The following is a 20,055-nucleotide window of genomic DNA, read 5'->3' on the forward strand; positions in this document are numbered from 1 at the left end:
GAGGACATGAGACGTGGGATCGGGCTGGGTGGGTGATGTGTTGGGTGGTGGGGGCCAGCATCTGAACTATGCGGACATGGAAGGACATGAGGCGTGATGCTGGTTGGGGGAGGTGATGGGTGGTGATGGATAAGTTAGTGTGTATAGGGTTAGGTATGAATGTGGATAAGTTAATAAAAAGGAAAAAAAAATAAAAAAAAAATATATAGAAAAAAAATAAAAAAAAAAAAAATATATAAATTAAAAAAAAAAAAAAAAAAAAAAAAAAAATTCTTTTTTTTTTGGGGTTTGTTTTGTTTTGTTTTTTATGTTTTGTTCTTTTCTTTTCATTTACATGGTGCACTGAAGTAAGTGCACCATGGGATGGTAACTTTTATTTTTAGAGTTTATTATTATTATTATTATTTTGTTTATTTTTATTGTGATTATTATTTATTTTGTTTTATATATGTGGTGTTTTTTTTTAGGGGGCCATTGGTTGGCACGTGGTTTTTAAAAGTATGTTGTATATAGTGTTATAGTTATGTTTTCTTGGGGTTGGGGGGGTTTTGGTGTGTGTATGAATGAGTATGGGATTATAGTTATGTATGCATGGGGATTTATGTAAGAAGGGCCAGGCTGGGTAAATTGTACAGAAATGTACATAAGTTTTGTTTTGTTTTGTTTGTTTTGTAAATACCGTTTATTTTGTAATGTTTTATATTTTTCTATTAAAAGAGTACCAGAGAAACGCCACACCAGCAGTGACTAGCAAGGAGGGAGGTTGTGTGTTTGGGAGCTGCTGTGTGTGTGCTGTGAGTGTGGACCACACCCGGAATCCAGGGAGTTTCCTTTTTTTCACCAGCCCAGGTTTCTATCACCTGCCTGGGCTAAGGAAGCTTCCCTGAAGGAGGCTCCATTCATACATGGAGCCTCAGACCTCTACCCCCTGGAGCATGCAGGCGGGGGGTAGGGGGTCTTCCCAACCTGCTGGGAGCGTGCAGCCAGCATCAGGGGTGAGAAGGTCATCCCGTGGAAAGATCTGTGCGGCCCCCCCTGATGCTGGGGCTCTGGAAGGAGCCAGGAGGAGAGACATGGCGGATCATCCAGGTGGAGGACCAGAAGGCCCAGCAAGGCCAGATGCCAGACCTGAGGACCAGAGCACGGTAGAGGAATGGGGGCTACTGCGGTCGGGAGAGTCGGTGGAAACCTTCAGCTCCCGCCTAGCTGCCCGGCTGGAAGAATACCGGGACCTCGGTAAGTCCCTGCGGCGGCTTCGTGAAGATCTGGCGGTCGCAAGGGGACGAGCCGCGAAAACATCAGGCGCCAAGAGGTCCCGGTATAATCTACAGGTAAAGACAATTTTGGAGGAAATTAATATGGTGGAGGAGAGGAAGATGGAGATTGTGGTCGGTGGGGGAGCCTTCGGGGAGAAATTGGAGAATGATGAAAGGTTTTCCCTGATGGCGTCCCCCACGCAAAGTAATGAAACCCCCTGCAAAAGGGGAGTAAAGGCATTGGCTGCGAAAAGTGCAGAGGCAGTGGAGGCCGCAAAAGTGGAGGCCGCAAAAGTGGAGGCCGCAAAAGTGGAGGCCGCAAAAGTGGAGGCCGCAAAAGTGGAGGCCGCAAAAGTGGAGGCCGCAAAAGTGGAGGCCGCAAAAGTGGAGGCCGCAAAAATGGAGGCCGCAGAATTGGAGGCCGCAGAAGTGGGGGCCACAGAAATGGAGGAAAGCGTGGAGGTGGAGAGGACGCCAACCCGGGAGGAGACGGGCTCGGAGGACCCCTGGGAAGGCAGTAACGGAGGGGCAAGTGGGGAACTTTCCTGCAGCCAAGTTGTGCAAAACTTTGAATCGGGCAGTGGGCACCCCCCGGGGTTGCTCACGCAAATACGGCTGCAGGAGTCCCCAGTGTCCCTCCAGAACTTTACTTTTGGAGATGAGTTGCCACCGGAGGAGGAGAAAAAAAAAAAGAAAAAATTATGGAAGTTGAGGCGGAAAAATGCAAAGGGGAAGACAGGTGGAGTATCTTACAAATATTCCTACCTGTCTTCCTTGCGTTCCGGACCGGGTGAGAGCTCGGTTCGGGACGCAAACCCTGCAAATCCCCCAGCTCCGGCCTCTGCAGTGGGGTCGTGGCGGGTATGTGGGCAGAAAGATATGGTGCTGGTTTTGAGCAATGTGGCCAAGATGGCGCCAGACGCCGTCTCCTGTAAAGGAGGTGGTGTCGATGGCCACGTGGCGCTAGGGGGCGTGTCCCCGTGTCCGGCGGATGGGGAACCTCAGAAGCCGGTCTCTGGCGCAAGCCGGAGGCCGGGGGACGGGGGGAACTGGAAACCGGATGTGGCGCCGGAAAACCGGAAGTCTGCTGGTCATGTGACTCGGCCAGCAGACGCACCAGAAAGTGTTGCGGCAGCGAGTGGTGGCGGTAGGAGAGGCTTCGGCACTGCTGGCCACCCCCCGACGGGAGGGGGGGGTGGTTTGGTGCCGGGAGCGGCTCTAGCTGTGCCTGCGGCCCCTCCATCTGCATCGCCGCAAGGCGGTGGGAGGGGTTTAGCGGGCACGGGGGGTGACGGCACCCCTCCTCCCGAACATTGCATTGGTGGCGCAGCAGAAATGGAGGTCGGTGAAGCGGAGGGTGCTGAGGGATTGCCGCCTGAGATATCCGGCGGCGCCCCAGAAGTAGCGGCACCTGATGATGTGGAGACCCCAAAAACAACATATAAAAAGCCAGTGGACAAAAGGAAGAACTCCGTAACCAGCCTGGCCGGTATGAAAGTTGTGGAGAGGAATGTAAGTGGAAATGTAAATATTGATGGTAATGTTAGTAGTGTTGGTAATATTGTTGGTGGTGGTAATGTTGTGGATATTAATGTGGGTTGTAATATTGTGGGGGGAGTGTCAACCAGTGGCGGGCCGGATGCTCCTTCTGCCAGAGCGCCCGGCAGGTCGTATGCGGGCGTTGTGGTGGGGGGACCGTCGGCCCACCCATCCTCATCTTCTGGGCCCGGGGACGGCAGTTTGCAACAACGCCTCCTAGAAGCCTTAAGGGAGGGGAAGCAGACGATAACAGTAGGGGGAGTGCAGAAGGACCTATCCTTTTGGATAAATAGGTATGGTCTGGATGCCTTCCGAGAGAGACGGGGAGATCAGTGGTCGCTCCCAACAACCGGGCCGGCCGTGGCCAGGAGGAATGTGGTCCGTCTCCAGTGGCGTGGCAATGATGCGTGCCCTCCTCGTAAGAGGGTGGTGGAGCTGCTGCTGGAGATGGGCTTCAAGGCGAGTGACATCTACGCCTTGATACATCCTCATGGTACGGCTGAGTTTGACATCAGCTTTGTTCAGCCGGGGGGCCTTGAGGTCTTCTGGGGGAACTATGAGCTGGTGAAAAGCGAGCCCGGCTGGCGAGGGTTTGCTGCGCAAGCAATCTCTCGCCAGAATGGTCTCAGGAAAGTGACCGTTCTTACCCGTAACGAGTCGCTTTCCTGTGTGGACATCATGACCTGGTTGGGAAGATACGGTGAGGTAGCAGAGATGCCACGGAAGAACTGCGATGAGTTTGGCATCTGGTCGGGAGCCTGGACGTTTATGGTCAAACTTAAGCGTCTGGGGCAGACGGTGTCCCACATACCATCATCTGCTTTCTTGGGAAGAGATCGAATCCTTGTCTTCTACCAGGGGCAGCCGAAGCTGTGTCACCGGTGTGGCGACCCCTCACACTTGAGCGCAAGCTGCACTGTGCAGAAGTGCGCTCATTGTGGGGGGGTAGGCCATCTGGCCGCATCGTGTGAGCAGATTAGGTGTAACCTGTGTGGTGACCTAGGTCACCCTTTCAGTCGGTGTCCGCGCTCAGTCGTCAATGTCTGTTCCAACCCTGCGGAGAATGTAAGGAGGGAGGTCTCCGTGGGCGAGGGGGTGGACAGAGACGATAGAGCCCAAGAGCAAAGGATGAACGCCAGGAGGGGACCCCCTTCTCGTCAGAGAAGGGCGGAAAAACGCAGAAGGGAACGAGAGCTGAGGAGGACCCAGGAAACTGGGGACTCCTCTGGCTCGGACCTGGATGCCCCCCAGGATACTGATGCTCTTGGGGGGGCCGTACTGGACGAGGAGATAAGGAGGATAGAGAGAGAGCAGAGGGCTGAGGACTCCCAGTCCTCCCACTATGAAAGTGTGGAAGAGGAAGGGAGGTCACAGCCTAAAACAAAACAGGGGACACCGGGTAACATCAAAACAGGGCTAAAAAAATCTGGCCCTGCCCCGGCCAAGGAAGGCAAAACCTGCACCCCCCTGGTGTGCTCCCCCAACCGATACCGTGTTCTCATGGATATTCCAGACCCCCAGGCCGGGGGGGAGAGCACGGTAGGGAGTCTAGGAGTCGTTGAGCCTCCTCTTCTGCGGGGGCCACTGTCCCCGGGGGAGGGGGTCGGCCCGGACCCAGGAGATGAGAATGGGAGGGGGGTGGTGGAGGTTATGGACTCCTCAACAACAAAAAAAAGAGGTAAAGAGGGTGAGGGGTCCTCCTCAGAGGAGAAAGCAAGGGGTGGGAAGAAGAAAACCGTCTAACTCAATCATTTATGATGGCGGCACCCACTCCGTTGACGCTGGCATCGATTAACGTTGCCAGCATTAAGTCGAATATGGCTAGATTTGCAGCCTTTGATTTTCTCGGCCGGGTTGAAGCTGACATTTTGTTTTTGCAGGAGACCAGACTGTCACTTTTGGCAGAGGTCGTGAAAGCTAGGAGGGAGTGGCGACGTGGGCCCTCCTACTGGTCTCTTGCGGCTGAGCCATATAGCGGGGTGGCGGTACTTTTTACCGCACCGGTCACATGCCGGCGGATGATCGAGTTAGAAATGGGGCGGTGCTTGATCTTAGATGTTCTCATGAGGGGACAAGAACTAAGACTCATTAACATCTACGGTCCCCAGACAAAGTGGGACCGGAAAAGTCTCTTCATGAGGATTAAGCCCTTCCTTTTTACAGGCCGACAAGTCATTTTTGGAGGGGACTTTAACACTGTCGTTAGGCCCCAAGACAGAGGAGGTTCCAGAAAGGTACTGGCCTATGATAGTGTCGAGTTGAATAGAATAGCTAGTGATGCTCGCCTGGAGGACATCCACATTCGGTATACCCCAGGCCACTCGGGGTTCACCTATCATAGTGGTAGTCGTAGGTCCAGGATAGACAGGTTTTTTTTAAAGGAGGACGCCATCTCTTCGGCAGTGTCCGTCGTTGAGGTGGAGTTCTCCGATCACTGTATGATTATTTTTTCTTTGAATGTTGCAGAGTCCCTCCAGATGGGAAGAGGTATATGGAGGCTGAATTCTACTCTCCTGGAAGAAGCAGAGATAAGACACGCCTTCGAGGATTTTCTTCAGAGCCAGGTACCTTTATTGGATCTAGGTGGTACTAAGTCTGAGTGGTGGGAGGTGTTCAAAGAACGGGTGGCTGAGTTTTTCCGTCAGATCTCGTGCCTCAGGTCTATGAGCAGGTATCGCCTGTATCAAGACATGAGGAGGAAACTCGAACATCTAGTCTCAACCGGAGGTAGCCGTGAGGAAATCTCCGTGGTGAAAGCTCTGCTCAAAAGATGCCAATATGATAGGCACACGTCTTTGGTTCTTGAACGGGATTTCGGGAGGTACCGCTCGCCCGACCCTTACAAGAACTGCAAGATGTCAGTGAGTCGTAAGGTGGTGACAGGACTGGTAGATAGTACAGGCTCCCTGATGAGATCCAAATCAGGGATCCTGGAGGTCATCAGATCCTTTTATTCGCAGCTTTTGGGTGAGCAGGATCTAAACCGAGACGAAATGTCGGCTTTCCTGGCTGAAACCATCCCTGAGCCAGGAGCAGACCCCTCGCTTGGTGTTTTGACAGAGTCGATCAAGGAAGAGGAAGTGATGCTGGCGATTGATGGGTTGGCCATCAAAAAGTCGCCAGGCCCAGATGGCTTAACATCTGAGTTTTATAAGGCTTTTAAGGGAACCTTAGTTCCCCTCTTGACTGCGGTTTTTAATGAGTGCCTCTCCTCGGGCGCTCTGCCAAAGTCAATGGGCAAGTCGGCCTTGATCATTCTGTCAAAGGGTAAGGATTCGACCCGTATTGAGAACTGGCGTCCCATAGCGCTCCTCAATACGGACAGAAAGGTTCTCGCAAAAGTACTGTTTAATCGGCTGGTGAAGTTTGCACCCCGGCTCCTTTCGTCGGCCCAGCATTGCTCTGTTCCAGGCCGCAGCACCTTTAGTGCTGTCCTCAGTGTCAGAGAGGCAGTGGAGCAGGGACATTCTGGCCGATGGGAGGGGTACATGCTGTCCTTGGATCAGGCCAAAGCTTTTGACCGGGTGAATCACAAGTACCTATGGTCAGTCCTTCTGAGGTATGGCCTACCGGGTGAGTTCGTTAATTGGCTCCAGACCCTATACGCTGGGGCTGAGTCTTTTGCACTGGTGAACGGTTGGACTGGAACCCCCTTTGAGGTTGGGTCTGGTGTCCGCCAGGGTTGTCCCTTAAGCCCCTTGCTGTATGTTTTCGCGATCGACCCCTTTCTTAGGCGGCTCGATCGTGGGCCATTGGCGGGGGTGGGGATGGACTTGGAGGAGCCGGAAGCCACTCAGAGGGTGGTTGCGTACGCGGATGACGTCACTATCTTTGTCTCCTCGAGAGGGGAGGCAGAGTGGGTGATGTCAGAAGTTGAGCGCTACTCACGGGCATCTGGGTCCAGGATCAACCGGGACAAGTGTGAAAGTCTCTGGCTGGGGGGAGGGGATCCTAGTTTTGATCTCCCGGACACCCTCCCAGAGCCCAAAGGGTCTGCTAAAATCTTAGGCATTGAATTTGGCCCGGGTGATTACCCCAAGAAAAACTGGGAAGGTAGGCTATCAATAGCTGCCCAGAAGGTTGGCCAATGGAAGGGATGGTCTTTGTCCCTTAGGGAAAGGGTTCACCTGGCCAAGGCTTACCTGATGCCCATGTTGCTCTACCTTGGCAGCGTGTGCATGTTGCCAGAGCCTCTCTGGACTCGGGTCTATAGCCTGTTCTTCCAACTGTTATGGGGAAACAGGCTTAACCTAATCAAGAGGGAGGTTACTTACCTACCGAGGAAACTAGGTGGGTTAGGTATGGTTAACCCAGTGGTGTTTCTAGTAAACACCTTCATTAAAATTAATTTGGCGAACCTCTTTGAAAGAGAAAGGGCTCCTCTGTGGATATCCTCCTGCAGGGGATGGTTTCGGCCTTTCTTCCAGGAATGGGAGACAGGAGGCCAAGCGAAAGACCTGCGTGTACCCCATGGGCACCTCCCGGCTTATGCCGCCCCGGTTCTGAAGGTTGTTCGTCGGTGGGGTCTGGAGGCGAGGGAGATCAAGACCATGTCGAGAAAATTTCTTGACAGAAAGGTCTTGTTGACCTGCTTCCAGAAGCCCCTGGCGCTCAGGGACTGCCCAAGTAGCGACCTCGGGGTGGGATTAAAACTTTTAAACTCTGTGAGGATTCCCCAGAAGTTTTGGGATCTGGCTTGGCGCTGCTTCCATGGGAGGCTGTATGTAAGGGGCAATCTGAAGTTTAGAAACTCCGATGAAAGAGGTTGTCCTCGGGAGGAGTGCGATGACACGCTGGAAAGCATGGACCATTTCTTGCTTCAGTGTCCCTTCAATGCAGAGGTTTACAAACGGGTGGGTGCCTCCATCGGTTGGCCCGGTCTGACCAACCTCTCCTACGCTGGTTGGGCCTATGGGGCATTCGGAGACCTGGGTGGAAGGGATCATTGCACTTCTTTTTTAGTTAGTTTAGTGATCAGGTATTTCACGTGGAACGCACGGTGCTTAGTATCGACTCAGTGTAAAATCCTCCTGGAGGACGAGGTGTGTAGGAATATCATGGGTGACCTGGTGAAGGTCCGGTCTCTGGAGGTTGAGAAACTGGGTGCATCCAAGGCCTCTCGACTTTGGAGGGGCTTCAATTTTAGGGTGCCCTAGGTGGAACCAACCTTCAGGGGGAGGGGAGGGAGTGCCCCTGGGTATTAGACTGGAGGTGGGGGTCTGCACCTGGCCATGACACCGGGAAATAGCGATAGGGACAGAATGAGAGACAGCAGGAGGGACAGATTAGTTTATAAAGTAATAAGGGATAGAGATAGGGCAAGCAGGATAGGTTTAGCGATAGGGACCGGGGTGGTGGTTGGGGGTTGGCTTTGGCCTCTGGTCTGGTGCTCTAGGGGGGCTTTCCTCTCTCTCTCCTCTGGTGATGGGCTGAGTAAGCACAAGTAGGTTTTTGTTTTGAGCTTTTTGGAGACAGAAAAAGGGCTTACAAGCAGCCAAACTTAGGTTTTCGGGTTTATGTATATAGTATGGTATTTGGTTATAGTTATGTGTCGATATGGTGTATAGGTCTATGCATGGGTTTGTGTGAATGTTTAGGTAAGATGGGCAGTAGATAGGTGGGGTGGGGGGCCTGGGGGTGTGCCCAGCCTGATTCTGGACTACGTGGACGTGAGGAGGACATGAGACGTGGGATCGGGCTGGTTGGGTGATGTGTTGGGTGGTGGGGGCCAGCATCTGAACTATGCGGACATGGAAGGACATGAGGCGTGATGCTGGTTGGGGGAGGTGATGGGTGGTGATGGATAAGGTAGTATGTACAGGGTTAGGTATGAATGTGGATAAGTTAATAAAAAGAAAAAAAAAAAAAATATTAAAAAAAAAAATGTAAAAAAATAAATAAAAATAAATTTAAAAAAAAAAAAAAAAAAAAAAATTTAAAAAAAAAAATCTGTTTTTTGGGGTTTGTTTTGTTGTTTTTTTTATGTTTTGTTCTTTTCTTTTCATTTACATGGTGCACTGAAGTAAGTGCACCATGAGATGGTAACTTTTATTTTTAGAGTTTATTATTATTATTATTATTTTGTTTATTTTTATTATGATTATTATTTATTTTGTTTTATATATGTGGTGTTTTTTTTTTTTAGGGGGCCATTGGTTGGCACATGGGTTTTAAGAGTATGTTGTATATAGTGTTATAGTTATGTTTTCTTGGGGTTGGGGGGGTTTAGGTGTGTGTATGAATGAGTATGGGATTATAGTTATGTATGCATGGGGATTTATGTAAGAAGGGCCAGGCTGAGTAAATTGTACAGAAATGTACATAAGTTTTGTTTTGTTGTGTTTGTTTTGTAAATACCGTTTATTTTGTAATGTTTTATATTTTTCTATTAAAAGAGTACCAGAGAAACGCCACACCAGCAGTGACTAGCAAGGAGGGAGGTTGTGTGTTTGGGAGCTGCTGTGTGTGTGCTGTGACTGAGTTGAGTGGACCACACCCGGAATCCAGGGAGTTTCCTTTCTTTCACCAGCCCAGGTTTCTATCACCTGCCTGGGCTAAGGAAGCTTCCCTGAAGGAGGCTCCATTCATACATGGAGCCTCAGACCTCTACCCCCTGGAGCATGCAGGCGGGGGGTAGGGGGTCTTCCCAACCTGCTGGGAGCGTGCAGCCAGCATCAGGGGTGAGAAGGTCATCCCGTGGAAAGATCTGTGCGGCCCCCCCTGATGCTGGGGCTCTGGAAGGAGCCAGGAGGAGAGACATGGCGGATCATCCAGGTGGAGGACCAGAAGGCCCAGCAAGGCCAGATGCCAGACCTGAGGACCAGAGCACGGTAGAGGAATGGGGGCTACTGCGGTCGGGAGAGTCGGTGGAAACCTTCAGCTCCCGCCTAGCTGCCCGGCTGGAAGAATACCGGGACCTCGGTAAGTCCCTGCGGCGGCTTCGTGAAGATCTGGCGGTCGCAAGGGGACGAGCCGCGAAAACATCAGGCGCCAAGAGGTCCCGGTATAATCTACAGGTAAAGACAATTTTGGAGGAAATTAATATGGTGGAGGAGAGGAAGATGGAGATTGTGGTCGGTGGGGGAGCCTTCGGGGAGAAATTGGAGAATGATGAAAGGTTTTCCCTGATGGCGTCCCCCACGCAAAGTAATGAAACCCCCTGCAAAAGGGGAGTAAAGGCATTGGCTGCTAAAAGTGCAGAGGCAGTGGAGGCCGCAAAAGTGGAGGCCGCAGAAGTGGAGGCCGCAAAAGTGGAGGCCGCAAAAGTGGAGGCCGCAAAAGTGGAGGCCGCAAAAGTGGAGGCCGCAAAAGTGGAGGCCGCAAAAGTGGAGGCCGCAAAAGTGGAGGCCGCAAAAGTGGAGGCCGCAAAAATGGAGGCCGCAAAAATGGAGGCCGCAAAAATGGAGGCCGCAAAAATGGAGGCCGCAAAATTGGAGGCCGCAGAAGTGGGGGCCACAGAAATGGAGGAAAGCGTGGAGGTGGAGAGGACGCCAACCCGGGAGGAGACGGGCTCGGAGGACCCCTGGGAAGGCAGTAACGGAGGGGCAAGTGGGGAACTTTCCTGCAGCCAAGTTGTGCAAAACTTTGAATCGGGCAGTGGGCACCCCCCGGGGTTGCTCACGCAAATACGGCTGCAGGAGTCCCCAGTGTCCCTCCAGAACTTTACTTTTGGAGATGAGTTGCCACCGGAGGAGGAGAAAAAAAAAAAGAAAAAATTATGGAAGTTGAGGCGGAAAAATGCAAAGGGGAAGACAGGTGGAGTATCTTACAAATATTCCTACCTGTCTTCCTTGCGTTCCGGACCGGGTGAGAGCTCGGTTCGGGACGCAAACCCCGCAAATCCCCCAGCTCCGGCCTCTGCAGTGGGGTCGTGGCGGGTATGTGGGCAGAAAGATATGGTGCTGGTTTTGAGCAATGTGGCCAAGATGGCGCCAGACGCCGTCTCCTGTAAAGGAGGTGGCGTCGATGGCCACGTGGCGCTAGGGGGCGTGTCCCCGTGTCCGGCGGATGGGGAACCTCAGAAGCCGGTCTCTGGCGCAAGCCGGAGGCCGGGGGACGGGGGGAACCGGAAACCGGATGTGGCGCCGGAAAACCGGAAGTCTGCTGGTCATGTGACTCGGCCGGCGGACGCACCAGAAAGTGTTGCGGCAGCGAATGGTGGCGGTAGGAGAGGCTTCGGCACTGCTGGCCATCCCCCGACGGGAGGGGGGGTGGTTTGGTTCCGGGAGCGGCTCTAGCTGTGCCTGCGGCCCCTCCATCTGCATCGCCGCAAGGCGGTGGGAGGGGTTTAGCGGGCACGGGGGGTGACGGCACCCCTCCTCCCGAACATTGCATTGGTGGCGCAGCAGAAATGGAGGTCGGTGAAGCGGAGGGTGCTGAGGGATTGCCGCCTGAGATATCCGGCGGCGCCCCAGAAGTAGCGGCACCTGATGATGTGGAGACCCCAAAAACAACATATAAAAAGCCTATGGACAAAAGGAAGAACTCCGTAACCAGCCTGGCCGGTATGAAAGTTGTGGGGAGGAATGTAAGTGGAAATGTAAATATTGATGGTAATGTTAGTAGTGTTGGTAATATTGTTGGTGGTGGTAATGTTGTGGATATTAATGTTATGGATGTTAATGTGGGTTGTAATATTGTGGGGGGAGTGTCAACCAGTGGCGGGCCGGTTGCTCCTTCTGCCAGAGCGCCCGGCAGGTCGTATGCGGGCGTTGTGGTGGGGGGACCGTCGGCCCACCCATCCTCATCTTCTGGGCCCGGGGACGGCAGTTTGCAACGGCGCCTCCTAGAAGCCTTAAGGGAGGGGAAGCAGACGATAACAGTAGGGGGAGTGCAGAAGGACCTATCCTTTTGGATAAATAGGTATGGTCTGGATGCCTTCCGAGAGAGACGGGGAGATCAGTGGTCGCTCCCAACAACCGGGCCGGCCGTGGCCAGGAGGAATGTGGTCCGTCTCCAGTGGCGTGGCAATGATGCGTGCCCTCCTCGTAAGAGGGTGGTGGAGCTGCTGCTGGAGATGGGCTTCAAGGCGAGTGACATCTACGCCTTGATACATCCTCATGGTACGGCTGAGTTTGACATCAGCTTTGTTCAGCCGGGGGGCCTTGAGGTCTTCTGGGGGAACTATGAGCTGGTGAAAAGCGAGCCCGGCTGGCGAGGGTTTGCTGCGCAAGCAATCTCTCGCCAGAATGGTCTCAGGAAAGTGACCGTTCTTACCCGTAACGAGTCGCTTTCCTGTGTGGACATCATGACCTGGTTGGGAAGATACGGTGAGGTAGCAGAGATGCCACGGAAGAACTGCGATGAGTTTGGCATCTGGTCGGGAGCCTGGACGTTTATGGTCAAACTTAAGCGTCTGGGGCAGACGGTGTCCCACATACCATCATCTGCTTTCTTGGGAAGAGATCGAATCCTTGTCTTCTACCAGGGGCAGCCGAAGCTGTGTCACCGGTGTGGCGACCCCTCACACTTGAGCGCAAGCTGCACTGTGCAGAAGTGCGCTCATTGTGGGGGGGTAGGCCATCTGGCCGCATCGTGTGAGCAGATTAGGTGTAACCTGTGTGGTGACCTAGGTCACCCTTTCAGTCGGTGTCCGCGCTCAGTCGTCAATGTCTGTTCCAACCCTACGGAGAATGTAAGGAGGGAGGTCTCCGTGGGCGAGGGGGCGGACAGAGACGATAGAGCCCAAGAGCAAAGGACGAACGCCAGGAGGGGACCCCCTTCTCGTCAGAGAAGGGCGGAAAAACGCAGAAGGGAACGAGAGCTGAGGAGGACCCAGGAAACTGGGGACTCCTCTGGCTCGGACCTGGATGCCCCCCAGGATACTGATGCTCTTGGGGGGGCCGTACTGGACGAGGAGATAAGGAGGATAGAGAGAGAGCAGAGGGCTGAGGACTCCCAGTCCTCCCACTATGAAAGTGTGGAAGAGGAAGGGAGGTCACAGCCTAAAACAAAACAGGGGACACCGGGTAACATCAAAACAGGGCTAAAAACATCTGGCCCTGCCCCGGCCAAGGAAGGCAAAACCTGCACCCCCCTGGTGTGCTCCCCCAACCGATACCGTGTTCTCATGGATATTCCAGACCCCCAGGCCGGGGGGGAGAGCACGGTAGGGAGTCTAGGAGTCGTTGAGCCTCCTCTTCTGCGGGGGCCACTGTCCCCGGGGGAGGGGGTCGGCCCGGACCCAGGAGATGAGAATGGGAGGGGGGTGGTGGAGGGTATGGACTCCTCAAAAACAAAAAAAAGAGGTAAAGAGGGTGAGGGGTCCTCCTCAGAGGAGAAAGCAAGGGGTGGGAAGAAGAAAACCGTCTAACTCAATCATTTATGATGGCGGCACCCACTCCGTTGACGCTGGCATCGATTAACGTTGCCAGCATTAAGTCGAATATGGCTAGATTTGCAGCCTTTGATTTTCTCGGCCGGGTTGAAGCTGACATTTTGTTTTTGCAGGAGACCAGACTGTCACTTTTGGCAGAGGTCGTGAAAGCTAGGAGGGAGTGGCGACGTGGGCCCTCCTACTGGTCTCTTGCGGCTGAGCCATATAGCGGGGTGGCGGTACTTTTTACCGCACCGGTCACATGCCGGCGGATGATCGAGTTAGAAATGGGGCGGTGCTTGATCTTAGATGTTCTCATGAGGGGACAAGAACTAAGACTTATCAACATCTACGGTCCCCAGACAAAGTGGGACCGGAAAAGTCTCTTCATGAGGATTAAGCCCTTCCTTTTTACAGGCCGACAAGTCATTTTTGGAGGGGACTTTAACACTGTCGTTAGGCCCCAAGACAGAGGAGGTTCCAGAAAGGTACTGGCCTATGATAGTGTCGAGTTGAATAGAATAGCTAGTGATGCTCGCCTGGAGGACATCCACATTCGGTATACCCCAGGCCACTCGGGATTCACCTATCATAGTGGTAGTCGTAGGTCCAGAATAGACAGGTTTTTTTTTAAAGGAGGACGCCATCTCTTCGGCAGTGTCCGTCGTTGAGGTGGAGTTCTCCGATCACTGTATGATTATTTTTTCTTTGAATGTTGCAGAGTCCCTCCAGATGGGAAGAGGTATATGGAGGCTGAATTCTACTCTCCTGGAAGAAGCAGAGATAAGACAGGCCTTCGAGGATTTTCTTCAGAGCCAGGTACCTTTATTGGATCTAGGTGGTACTAAGTCTGAGTGGTGGGAGGTGTTCAAAGAACGGGTGGCTGAGTTTTTCCGTCAGATCTCGTGCCTCAGGTCTATGAGCAGGTATCGCCTGTATCAAGACATGAGGAGGAAACTCGAACATCTAGTCTCAACCGGAGGTAGCCGTGAGGAAATCTCCGTGGTGAAAGCTCTGCTCAAAAGATGCCAATATGATAGGCACACGTCTTTGGTTCTTGAACGGGATTTCGGGAGGTACCGCTCGCCCGACCCTTACAAGAACTGCAAGATGTCAGTGAGTCGTAAGGTGGTGACAGGACTGGTAGATAGTACAGGCTCCCTGATGAGATCCAAATCAGGGATCCTGGAGGTCATCAGATCCTTTTATTCGCAGCTTTTGGGTGAGCAGGATCTAAACCGAGACGAAATGTCGGCTTTCCTGGCTGAAACCATCCCTGAGCCAGGAGCAGACCCCTCGCTTGGTGTTTTGACAGAGTCGATCAAGGAAGAGGAAGTGATGCTGGCGATTGATGGGTTGGCCATCAAAAAGTCGCCAGGCCCAGATGGCTTAACATCTGAGTTTTATAAGGCTTTTAAGGGAACCTTAGTTCCCCACTTGACTGCGGTTTTTAATGAGTGCCTCTCCTCGGGCGCTCTGCCAAAGTCAATGGGCAAGTCGGCCTTGATCATTCTGTCAAAGGGTAAGGATTCGACCCGTATTGAGAACTGGCGTCCCATAGCGCTCCTCAATACGGACAGAAAGGTTCTCGCAAAAGTACTGTTTAATCGGCTGGTGAAGTTTGCACCCCGGCTCCTTTCGTCGGCCCAGCATTGCTCTGTTCCAGGCCGCAGCACCTTTAGTGCTGTCCTCAGTGTCAGAGAGGCAGTGGAGCAGGGACATTCTGGCCGATGGGAGGGGTACATGCTGTCCTTGGATCAGGCCAAAGCTTTTGACCGGGTGAATCACAAGTACCTATGGTCAGTCCTTCTGAGGTATGGCCTACCGGGTGAGTTCGTTAATTGGCTCCAGACCCTATACGCTGGGGCTGAGTCTTTTGCACTGGTGAACGGTTGGACTGGAACCCCCTTTGAAGTTGGGTCTGGTGTCCGCCAGGGTTGTCCCTTAAGCCCCTTGCTGTATGTTTTCGCGATCGACCCCTTTCTTAGGCGGCTCGATCGTGGGCCATTGGCGGGGGTGGGGATGGACTTGGAGGAGCCGGAAGCCACTCAGAGGGTGGTTGCGTACGCGGATGACGTCACTATCTTTGTCTCCTCGAGAGGGGAGGCAGAGTGGGTGATGTCAGAAGTTGAGCGCTACTCACGGGCATCTGGGTCCAGGATCAACCGGGACAAGTGTGAAAGTCTCTGGCTGGGGGGAGGGGATCCTAGTTTTGATCTCCCGGACACCCTCCCAGAGCCCAAAGGGTCTGCTAAAATCTTAGGCATTGAATTTGGCCCGGGTGATTACCCCAAGAAAAACTGGGAAGGTAGGCTATCAATAGCTGCCCAGAAGGTTGGCCAATGGAAGGGATGGTCTTTGTCCCTTAGGGAAAGGGTTCACCTGGCCAAGGCTTACCTGATGCCCATGTTGCTCTACCTTGGCAGCGTGTGCATGTTGCCAGAGCCTCTCTGGACTCGGGTCTATAGCCTGTTCTTCCAACTGTTATGGGGAAACAGGCTTAACCTAATCAAGAGGGAGGTTACTTACCTACCGAGGAAACTAGGTGGGTTAGGTATGGTTAACCCAGTGGTGTTTCTAGTAAACACCTTCATTAAAATTAATTTGGCGAACCTCTTTGAAAGAGAAAGGGCTCCTCTGTGGATATCCTCCTGCAGGGGATGGTTTCGGCCTTTCTTCCAGGAATGGGAGACAGGAGGCCAAGCGAAAGACCTGCGTGTACCCCATGGGCACCTCCCGGCTTATGCCGCCCCGGTTCTGAAGGTTGTTCGTCGGTGGGGTCTGGAGGCGAGGGAGATCAAGACCATGTCGAGAAAATTTCTTGACAGAAAGGTCTTGTTGACCTGCTTCCAGAAGCCCCTGGCGCTCAGGGACTGCCCAAGTAGCGACCTCGGGGTGGGATTAAAACTTTTAAACTCTGTGAGGATTCCCCAGAAGTTTTGGGATCTGGCTTGGCGCTGCTTCCATGGGAGGCTGTATGTAAGGGGCAATCTGAAGTTTAGAAACTCCGATGAAAGAGGTTGTCCTCGGGAGGAGTGCGATGACACGCTGGAAAGCATGGACCATTTCTTGCTTCAGTGTCCCTTCAATGCAGAGGTTTACAAACGGGTGGGTGCCTCCATCGGTTGGCCCGGTCTGACCAACCTCTCCTACGCTGGTTGGGCCTATGGGGCATTCGGAGACCTGGGTGGAAGGGATCATTGCACTTCTTTTTTAGTTAGTTTAGTGATCAGGTATTTCACGTGGAACGCACGGTGCTTAGTATCGACTCAGTGTAAAATCCTCCTGGAGGACGAGGTGTGTAGGAATATCATGGGTGACCTGGTGAAGGTCCGGTCTCTGGAGGTTGAGAAACTGGGTGCATCCAAGGCCTCTCGACTTTGGAGGGGCTTCAATTTTAGGGTGCCCTAGGTGGAACCAACCTTCAGGGGGAGGGGAGGGAGTGCCCCTGGGTATTAGACTGGAGGTGGGGGTCTGCACCTGGCCATGACACCGGGAAATAGCGATAGGGACAGAATGAGAGACAGCAGGAGGGACAGATTAGTTTATAAAGTAATAAGGGATAGAGATAGGGCAAGCAGGATAGGTTTAGCGATAGGGACCGGGGTGGTGGTTGGGGGTTGGCTTTGGCCTCTGGTCTGGTGCTCTAGGGGGGCTTTCCTCTCTCTCTCCTCTGGTGATGGGCTGAGTAAGCACAAGTAGGTTTTTGTTTTGAGCTTTTTGGAGACAGAAAAAGGGCTTACAAGCAGCCAAACTTAGGTTTTCGGGTTTATGTATATAGTATGGTATTTGGTTATAGTTATGTGTCGATATGGTGTATAGGTCTATGCATGGGTTTGTGTGAATGTTTAGGTAAGATGGGCAGTAGATAGGTGGGGTGGGGGGCCTGGGGGTGTGCCCAGCCTGATTCTGGACTACGTGGACGTGAGGAGGACATGAGACGTGGGATCGGGCTGGTTGGGTGATGTGTTGGGTGGTGGGGGCCAGCATCTGAACTATGCGGACATGGAAGGACATGAGGCGTGATGCTGGTTGGGGGAGGTGATGGGTGGTGATGGATAAGGTAGTATGTACAGGGTTAGGTATGAATGTGGATAAGTTAATAAAAAGAAAAAAAAAAAAAATATTAAAAAAAAAAATGTAAAAAAATAAATAAAAATAAATTTAAAAAAAAAAAAAAAAAAAAAATGTAAAAAAAAAAATCTGTTTTTTGGGGTTTGTTTTGTTGTTTTTTTTATGTTTTGTTCTTTTCTTTTCATTTACATGGTGCACTGAAGTAAGTGCACCATGAGATGGTAACTTTTATTTTTAGAGTTTATTATTATTATTATTATTTTGTTTATTTTTATTATGATTATTATTTATTTTGTTTTATATATGTGGTGTTTTTTTTTTTTAGGGGGCCATTGGTTGGCACATGGGTTTTAAGAGTATGTTGTATATAGTGTTATAGTTATGTTTTCTTGGGGTTGGGGGGGTTTAGGTGTGTGTATGAATGAGTATGGGATTATAGTTATGTATGCATGGGGATTTATGTAAGAAGGGCCAGGCTGAGTAAATTGTACAGAAATGTACATAAGTTTTGTTTTGTTGTGTTTGTTTTGTAAATACCGTTTATTTTGTAATGTTTTATATTTTTCTATTAAAAGAGTACCAGAGAAACGCCACACCAGCAGTGACTAGCAAGGAGGGAGGTTGTGTGTTTGGGAGCTGCTGTGTGTGTGCTGTGACTGAGTTGAGTGGACCACACCCGGAATCCAGGGAGTTTCCTTTCTTTCACCAGCCCAGGTTTCTATCACCTGCCTGGGCTAAGGAAGCTTCCCTGAAGGAGGCTCCATTCATACATGGAGCCTCAGACCTCTACCCCCTGGAGCATGCAGGCGGGGGGTAGGGGGTCTTCCCAACCTGCTGGGAGCGTGCAGCCAGCATCAGGGGTGAGAAGGTCATCCCGTGGAAAGATCTGTGCGGCCCCCCCTGATGCTGGGGCTCTGGAAGGAGCCAGGAGGAGAGACATGGCGGATCATCCAGGTGGAGGACCAGAAGGCCCAGCAAGGCCAGATGCCAGACCTGAGGACCAGAGCACGGTAGAGGAATGGGGGCTACTGCGGTCGGGAGAGTCGGTGGAAACCTTCAGCTCCCGCCTAGCTGCCCGGCTGGAAGAATACCGGGACCTCGGTAAGTCCCTGCGGCGGCTTCGTGAAGATCTGGCGGTCGCAAGGGGACGAGCCGCGAAAACATCAGGCGCCAAGAGGTCCCGGTATAATCTACAGGTAAAGACAATTTTGGAGGAAATTAATATGGTGGAGGAGAGGAAGATGGAGATTGTGGTCGGTGGGGGAGCCTTCGGGGAGAAATTGGAGAATGATGAAAGGTTTTCCCTGATGGCGTCCCCCACGCAAAGTAATGAAACCCCCTGCAAAAGGGGAGTAAAGGCATTGGCTGCTAAAAGTGCAGAGGCAGTGGAGGCCGCAAAAGTGGAGGCCGCAGAAGTGGAGGCCGCAAAAGTGGAGGCCGCAAAAGTGGAGGCCGCAAAAGTGGAGGCCGCAAAAGTGGAGGCCGCAAAAGTGGAGGCCGCAAAAGTGGAGGCCGCAAAAGTGGAGGCCGCAAAAGTGGAGGCCGCAAAAATGGAGGCCGCAAAAATGGAGGCCGCAAAAATGGAGGCCGCAAAAATGGAGGCCGCAAAATTGGAGGCCGCAGAAGTGGGGGCCACAGAAATGGAGGAAAGCGTGGAGGTGGAGAGGACGCCAACCCGGGAGGAGACGGGCTCGGAGGACCCCTGGGAAGGCAGTAACGGAGGGGCAAGTGGGGAACTTTCCTGCAGCCAAGTTGTGCAAAACTTTGAATCGGGCAGTGGGCACCCCCCGGGGTTGCTCACGCAAATACGGCTGCAGGAGTCCCCAGTGTCCCTCCAGAACTTTACTTTTGGAGATGAGTTGCCACCGGAGGAGGAGAAAAAAAAAAAGAAAAAATTATGGAAGTTGAGGCGGAAAAATGCAAAGGGGAAGACAGGTGGAGTATCTTACAAATATTCCTACCTGTCTTCCTTGCGTTCCGGACCGGGTGAGAGCTCGGTTCGGGACGCAAACCCCGCAAATCCCCCAGCTCCGGCCTCTGCAGTGGGGTCGTGGCGGGTATGTGGGCAGAAAGATATGGTGCTGGTTTTGAGCAATGTGGCCAAGATGGCGCCAGACGCCGTCTCCTGTAAAGGAGGTGGCGTCGATGGCCACGTGGCGCTAGGGGGCGTGTCCCCGTGTCCGGCGGATGGGGAACCTCAGAAGCCGGTCTCTGGCGCAAGCCGGAGGCCGGGGGACGGGGGGAACCGGAAACCGGATGTGGCGCCGGAAAACCGGAAGTCTGCTGGTCATGTGACTCGGCCGGCGGACGCACCAGAAAGTGTTGCGGCAGCGAATGGTGGCGGTAGGAGAGGCTTCGGCACTGCTGGCCATCCCCCGACGGGAGGGGGGGGGTGGTTTGGTTCCGGGAGCGGCTCTAGCTGTGCCTGCGGCCCCTCCATCTGCATCGCCGCAAGGCGGTGGGAGGGGTTTAGCGGGCACGGGGGGTGACGGCACCCCTCCTCCCGAACATTGCATTGGTGGCGCAGCAGAAATGGAGGTCGGTGAAGCGGAGGGTGCTGAGGGATTGCCGCCTGAGATATCCGGCGGCGCCCCAGAAGTAGCGGCACCTGATGATGTGGAGACCCCAAAAACAACATATAAAAAGCCTATGGACAAAAGGAAGAACTCCGTAACCAGCCTGGCCGGTATGAAAGTTGTGGGGAGGAATGTAAGTGGAAATGTAAATATTGATGGTAATGTTAGTAGTGTTGGTAATATTGTTGGTGGTGGTAATGTTGTGGATATTAATGTTATGGATGTTAATGTGGGTTGTAATATTGTGGGGGGAGTGTCAACCAGTGGCGGGCCGGTTGCTCCTTCTGCCAGAGCG

Source organism: Rhinoderma darwinii, chromosome 6 (genome assembly GCF_050947455.1).
Source record: "Rhinoderma darwinii isolate aRhiDar2 chromosome 6, aRhiDar2.hap1, whole genome shotgun sequence".
NCBI classification, from domain to species: Eukaryota; Metazoa; Chordata; class Amphibia; order Anura; family Rhinodermatidae; genus Rhinoderma; species Rhinoderma darwinii.